Source organism: Anopheles coustani (genome assembly GCF_943734705.1).
Source record: "Anopheles coustani chromosome X unlocalized genomic scaffold, idAnoCousDA_361_x.2 X_unloc_25, whole genome shotgun sequence".
Taxonomy (NCBI): Eukaryota; Metazoa; Arthropoda; class Insecta; order Diptera; family Culicidae; genus Anopheles; species Anopheles coustani.
In genome coordinates this window covers 172501-179752 of record NW_026525132.1, presented here as the reverse complement: position 1 = coordinate 179752, position 7252 = coordinate 172501, and the positions used below count along the sequence as shown (strand labels likewise).

The 7252-nt window shown below is 48.2% G+C and overlaps 1 non-coding gene across 1 annotated transcript; it reads left to right on the top strand.

Moving 5' to 3' along the window:
- The first annotated feature begins 6933 nt into the window (after positions 1-6933).
- LOC131270371 (5.8S ribosomal RNA) lies at positions 6934-7088 on the top strand. The gene has a single exon (XR_009179468.1). It is a non-coding gene; the product is annotated as a 5.8S ribosomal RNA (ribosomal RNA).
- Positions 7089-7252: the final 164 nt, after the last annotated feature.

Here is a 7252-nt window from a genome sequence, read left to right as displayed (position 1 = left end):
GCCGACCCGGTCAACCCGTGGTCGGTGGGCCAAGTCGGAATCTGGTTGCGACTCAATGGTGTGGTAGGGCACCAAGTCTGTGTCATGGTGTGCCCTTCAACGGGTGCAAGTGTAACATAGAGCTCGACCGCTCACGTTTACCTTGAACAAATTAGAGTGCTTAAAGCAGGGTGCCCAAACGCCCTAGAATAATCTTGCATGGAATAATGGAATACGACCTTGGTCTAATCTTTCATTGGTTTGTACTCAGACCGGAGGTAATGATTAACAGAAGTAGTTGGGGACACTAGTATTACGGCGCGAGAGGTGAAATTCGTAGACCGTCGTAAGACTAACTAAAGCGAAGGCATTTGTCAAGGATGCTTTCTTTAATCAAGAACGAAAGTTAGAGGATCGAAGGCGATTAGATACCGCCCTAGTTCTAACCGTAAACGATGCCAACTAGCAATTGGGAGACGCTACAACCAGGTGCTCTCAGTAGCTTCCGGGAAACCAAAGTCAGGTTCCGGGGGAAGTATGGTTGCAAAGTTGAAACTTAAAGGAATTGACGGAAGGGCACCACAATGAAATGGAGCTTGCGGTTCAATTTGACTCAACACGGGAAAACTTACCAGGTCCGAACTTATGGAGGTGAGACAGATTAATAGCTCTTTCTCAAATTTAAGGGTAGTGGTGCATGGCCGTTCTTAGTTCGTGGATTGATTTGTCTGGTTAATTCCGATAACGAACGTGACTCACATATGCTAACTAGAACGCAGTCAGCGTTAATGCGTCGATGCCGATTGGAACGGGTTAGGACCTTTCGGTGGAGTATGACCTGACACCTTCGCTGTTCGTGTGCGCAAGTGCACTTACGGTACGCTGCTTAGCAGGACAATTTGTGTTTAGCAAAATGAGATCGAGCGATAACAGGTCCGTGATGCCCTTAGATGTTCTGGGCTACACGCGTGCTACAATGTGGGTAGCAGCGTGTCTCCTATTCCGAGAGGAACGGGAAATCACTCAAATACTCACTTAGTAGGGATTATGGATTGCAATGGTCCATATGAACTCGGAACTTCTAGTAAGTGCTGGTCATCAGCCAGCGTTGAATACGTCCCTGCCCTTTGTACACACCGCCCGTCGCTACTACCGATGGATTATTTAGTGAGGTCTTTGGAGATGATCGTTCGCTGGATCCTCGTGAACCGCGTCTGCTTTATCGAAGTTGACCGAACTTGATGATTTAGAGGAAGTAAAAGTCGTAACAAGGTTTCCGTAGGTGAACCTGCGGAAGGATCATTAGTGGCCAAGTGATCCTTCCAGAAGTCCGAACCTGCGGGTTGAGACTTCGGCACAAGTTGCCATATGATAATTGACGAAACACTATAGAAGTCCGAACCTGCGGGTTGAGACTCAGGCACAAGTTGCCATATGAAAGTTGACGAAACACTAACAAGTCCGAACCTGCGGGTTGAGACTTAGGCACACGTTGCCTTATACATGACTTCGAACAAATACACAAGTCCGAACCTGCGGGTTGAGACTTAGGCACAAGTTGCCTTATACATGACTTCGAACAAATACACAAGTCCGAACCTGCGGGTTGAGACTTAGGCACAAGTTGCCATATGAAAGTTGACGAAACACTAACAAGTCCGAACCTGCGGGTTGAGACTTAGGCACACGTTGCCTTATACATGACTTCGAACAAATACACAAGTCCGAACCTGCGGGTTGAGACTTAGGCACAAGTTGCCTTATACATACATTGGCCAAATAAACAGAAGTCCGAACCTGCGGGTTGAGACTTAGGCACAAGTTGCCATATTATATTCGATCAAACACTAAGTAGTCCGAACCTGCGGGTTGAGACTCAAGACCGTAACAAGATGTCACTATACAAGTCCGAACCTAAGGGTTGAGACTTAATGCGATCTAGATACCAAGTTGACATCCAATACCTGTTGAGCAAAACCAAAGATTCCCTGTTCTCGAATGATTACACTATATAACAGGGAATCATGAAGAAATCAAGCAAGCGTGAAACAAAGTCATCACTTGGGCATGCTCGATAGCCAACCACATGACCTTAACCTAAGAGAGCATGCAAACCACATGATACCTATAAACGATTAACCCGCCCTAGTTCAATCGTTCACCAAGTGATGACTTCAGTATGGCTAAGAGAAAAACTTTTAAATGGGAAAAACTCTAAGTCCGAACCTCCGGGTTGAGACTTCCGCGTCGGAGGTGGGCGCACCTCCTATCCGAAAGATGGTGAATCAGGGGTGTTCGATCAGCAATGGTCGGATGCCCCGTCGTAGTCCAACTATGACAATCAAAGTCAAGACCTCCGGGTTGAGACTTTCCGCGAGTACAAGCATAAAGGAACACGGACCAAGCCGTACCGAGAGAATCGGTACTAGAGCCCTCGTGGTTCTACATTGAGAGAGCCCTCGTGGTTCTCATTAGGGGCTTTATGCAAGTCGTACTCAATACTGTGGTGTGAAGTATAAAGTATAGTCCTCGCCTGGTCACGCTGCTTCGGCGGTCCTGGGTAAGATAGTTAATTCTAGCTTGCCCTATAGTGGAATGAGGACACTTAATGCTTCGTCTTTTAGCGGCGGCTAGACTCCTCCTCACGGGGAACGAGTTGACGCGCACAGCGGCGGCTTACGCACTATGGCAATCATGGATGCCTGAAGATTCCGTGAAGTTCTCCCCTGGTCCACGCTGCCTCGGCAGTCCTGGGTAAAATGGAATATTTCCAGCTTGCCCTATAGTGGAAGAGGACTATCCAACAATACAAAGTCAAGACCTCCGGGTTGAGACTTTCCGCGTCGGTGGTGTCGCGCACCGCCTATCCGAAAGATGGTGTAACAGGGGTGTTCGATCAGCAATGGTCGGATGCCCCGTCATAGTCCAACTATGACAACCAAAGTCAAGACCTCCGGGTTGAGACTTTCCGCGTCCGGAGGTACGCGTACCGCCTACCCGAAAGATGGTGTGCTTCTGGGGTATTCGATGAGTCGGATACCCCGTCGTAGTCCAACTATGACAATCAAAGTCAAGACCTCGGGTTGAGACTTCCGCGTCCGGAGGTACGCGTACCGCCTACCCGAAAGATGGTGTGCTTCTGGGGTATTCGATGAGTCGGATACCCCGTCGTAGTCCAACTATGACAATCAAAGTCAAGACCTCCGGGTTGAGACTTCCGCGTCCGGAGGTACGCGTACCGCCTACCCGAAAGATGGTGAATCAGGGGTGTTCGATCAGCAATGGTCGGATGCCCGTCGTAGTCCAACTATGACAATCAAAGTCAAGACCTCCGGGTTGAGACTTTCTAAGAGTACAAGCATAAAGGAACACGGACCAAGCCGTACCGAGAGAATCGGTACTAGAGCCCTTGTGGTTCTACATTGAGAGAGCCCTCGTGGTTCTCATTAGGGGCTTTATGCAAGAAGTACTCAATACTGTGGTGTGAAGTATAAAGTATAGAGTCCTCCACTGGTCCACGCTGCTCCGGCGGTCCTGGGTAAGATAGTTCATTCTAGCTTGCCCTATGTGGAAGAGGACTCAATACCCTACCTGTTGAGCTTGAAACAAAGTCATCACTTGGGCATGCTCATATTGCCATACACAATTACATTATATTCGAATGAGCATGCAAGCGACCCTATATAGACCGAACCAAAACGATAGATACCGCCGTAGTTCACCCCCACCAAGTGATGACTTCAGTATGGCTAGTGTGTGAAGTATAAAGTATAGTCCTCCCCTGGTCCACACTGCTTCGGCGGTCCTGGGTAAGATAGTTAGTTCTAGCTGCCCTATGTGGAAGAGGACACAATACTTAATACTTAGAGTACAAGCATAAAGGAACACGGACCAAGCCGTACCGAGAGAATCGGTACTAGAGCCCTCGTGGTTCTACATTGAGAGAGCCCTCGTGGTTCTCATTAGGGGCTTTATGCAAGTCGTACTCAATACTGTGGTGTGAAGTATAAGTATAGAGTCCTCCACTGGTCCACGCTGCTCCGGCGGTCCTGGGTAAGATAGTTCATTCTAGCTTGCCCTATGTGGAAGAGGACTCAATACCCTACCTGTTGAGCTTGAAACAAAGTCATCACTTGGGCATGCTCATATTGCCATACAATATTCCATTATCTACTAATGAGCATGCAGCTATGCTATATGATTATAACCTGTAAACGATTACCCCGCCGTAGTTCAGCGCTTCAACCAAGTGATGACTTCAGTATGGCTAGTGTGTGAAGTATAAAGTATAGTCCTCCCCTGGTCCACACTGCTTCGGCGGTCCTGGGTAAGATAGTTAGTTCTAGCTTGCCCTATGTGGAAGAGGACACCATACTTAATACTGTGGTGTAATGAACAAAGTATAGTCCTCCACTGGTCCACGCTGCTTCGGCGGTCCTGGGTAAGATAGTTAGTTCTAGCTTGCCCTATGTGGAAGAGGGCATACAAGACAAAGTATAGTTCTCCCCTGGTCCACGCTGCTTCGGCGGTCCTGGGTAAGATAGTTAATTCTAGCTTGCCCTATGTGGAAGAGAGCATACATGAACCAAGAACGAAGGTTATGATCGAGGAATGATTCGACAACTAACCGATGGTATGAAATGTGAAGAATTCAAGCAAGCACACAATCAAGTCATCACTTGGGCATGCTCGATAGCCAACCCTATGACATTAACCTAGTAGAGCATGCGAAAACCAATATATATGTAAACGATGCCCCTCCCTAGTTCAGCGCTTCAACCAAGTGATGACTTCAGAATGGCTAAATCAAATCGGTTCAAAACATACCATCGGTACCCTATTGAAACACACAAGTCGATATCAAACCTCATGATTGTGTAGTCCTCCACTGGTCCACACTGCTCCGGCGGTCCTGGGTAAGATAGTTCATTCTAGCTTGCCCTATGTGGAAGAGGGCACATTACTCAATACTGTGGTGTTATGAACAAAGTATAGTCCTCCACTGGTCCACGCTGCTTCGGCGGTCCTGGGTAAGATAGTTAGTTCTAGCTTGCCCTATGTGGAAGAGGGCATACAAGACAAAGTATAGTTCTCCCCTGGTCCACGCTGCTTCGGCGGTCCTGGGTAAGATAGTTAATTCTAGCTTGCCCTATGTGGAAGAGAGCATACATGAACCAAGAACGAAGGTTATGATCGAGGAATGATTCGACAACTAACCGATGGTATGAAATGTGAAGAATTCAAGCAAGCACACAATCAAGTCATCACTTGGGCATGCTCGATAGCCAACCCTATGACATTAACCTAGTAGAGCATGCGAAAACCAATATATATGTAAACGATGCCCCTCCCTAGTTCAGCGCTTCAACCAAGTGATGACTTCAGAATGGCTAAATCAAATCGGTTCAAAACATACCATCGGTACCCTATTGAAACACACAAGTCGATATCAAACCTCATGATTGTGTAGTCCTCCACTGGTCCACACTGCTCCGGCGGTCCTGGGTAAGATAGTTCATTCTAGCTTGCCCTATGTGGAAGAGGGCACATTACTCAATACTGTGGTGTTATGAACAAAGTATAGTCCTCCACTGGTCCACGCTGCTTCGGCGGTCCTGGGTAAGATAGTTAGTTCTAGCTTGCCCTATGTGGAAGAGGGCATACAAGACAAAGTATAGTTCTCCCCTGGTCCACGCTGCTTCGGCGGTCCTGGGTAAGATAGTTAATTCTAGCTTGCCCTATGTGGAAGAGAGCATACATGAACCAAGAACGAAGGTTATGATCGAGGAATGATTCGACAACTAACCGATGGTATGAAATGTGAAGAATTCAAGCAAGCACACAATCAAGTCATCACTTGGGCATGCTCGATAGCCAACCTCATGACATTAACCTAGTAGAGCATGCGAAAACCAATATATATGTAAACGATGCCTCCCTAGTTCAGCGCTTCAACCAAGTGATGACTTCAGAATGGCTAAATCAAATCGGTTCAAACCATACCATCGGTATCCTATTGAAACACACAAGTCGATATCAAACCTCATGATTGTGTAGTCCTCCACTGGTCCACGCCGCTTCGGCCGTCCTGGGTAAAATGGAACATTCCAGCTTGCCCTATGTGGAAGAGGGCACATTACTCAATACTGTGGTGTGAAGTATAAAGTTCAGTTCTCCCCTGGTCCACGCTGCTTCGGCGGTCCTGGGTAAGATAGTTCATTCTAGCTTGCCCTATGTGGAAGAGGACACTTCATACTTCGTCTCTAAGCGGCGGCTTGACTCCTCCCTACGGGGAACGGGTTTACGCGCACAGCGGCGGCTTACGCACTATGGCAGTCATGGATGCCTTACGTTTCTATGAAAAGTGTGTTCCTCCCCTGGTCCACGCTGCTTCGGCAGTCCTGGGTAAGATAGTTAGTTCTAGCTTGCCCTATGTGGAAGAGGACACGTAGACTTACTGTGGTGTGAAGTATAAAGTTCAGTTCTCCCCTGGTCCACGCCGCTTCGGCCGTCCTGGGTAAAATGGATTCATCCAGCTTGCCCTATGTGGAATGAGGACACTTTATGCTTCGTCTCTAAGCGGCGGCTTGCTCCTCCCTACGGGGAACGGGTATACGCGCACAGCGGCGGCTTACGTTATGGCAGTCATGGATGCCTTACGTTTCCATGAAAAGTGTGTTCCTCCCCTGGTCCACGCTGCTTCGGCAGTCCTGGGTAAGATAGTTAGTTCTAGCTTGCCCTATGTGGAAGAGGACACGTAGACTTACTGTGGTGTGAAGTATAAGGTTCAGTTCTCCCCTGGTCCACGCCGCTTCGGCCGTCCTGGGTAAAATGGATTCATCCAGCTTGCCCTATGTGGAATGAGGACACTTTATGCTTCGTCTCTAAGCGGCGGCTTGCTCCTCCCTACGGGGAACGGGTATACGCGCACAGCGGCGGCTTACGCAAGTTAGTCACCCTCGGCAGTGGATCACTCGGCTCATGGATCGATGAAGACCGCAGCTAACTGCGCGTCATAATGTGAACTGCAGGACACATGAACATTGATAAGTTGAACGCATATTGCACGTCGTGGGAACCTACCATGATGTACAGATGACTGAGCGCTTATATTTGAGAAATGTATCGCATACATTTAACTACGCCGTGACACCCGTCACGAGACGTGCACCATGATGTTAACTAGGGTCGCGACGACCCGCTAGCATTAAAGAACCCGTGGTTTACAATATACTGGCATTGGAATTCGAAGTATTTAGAGCGTCCGTGTTCC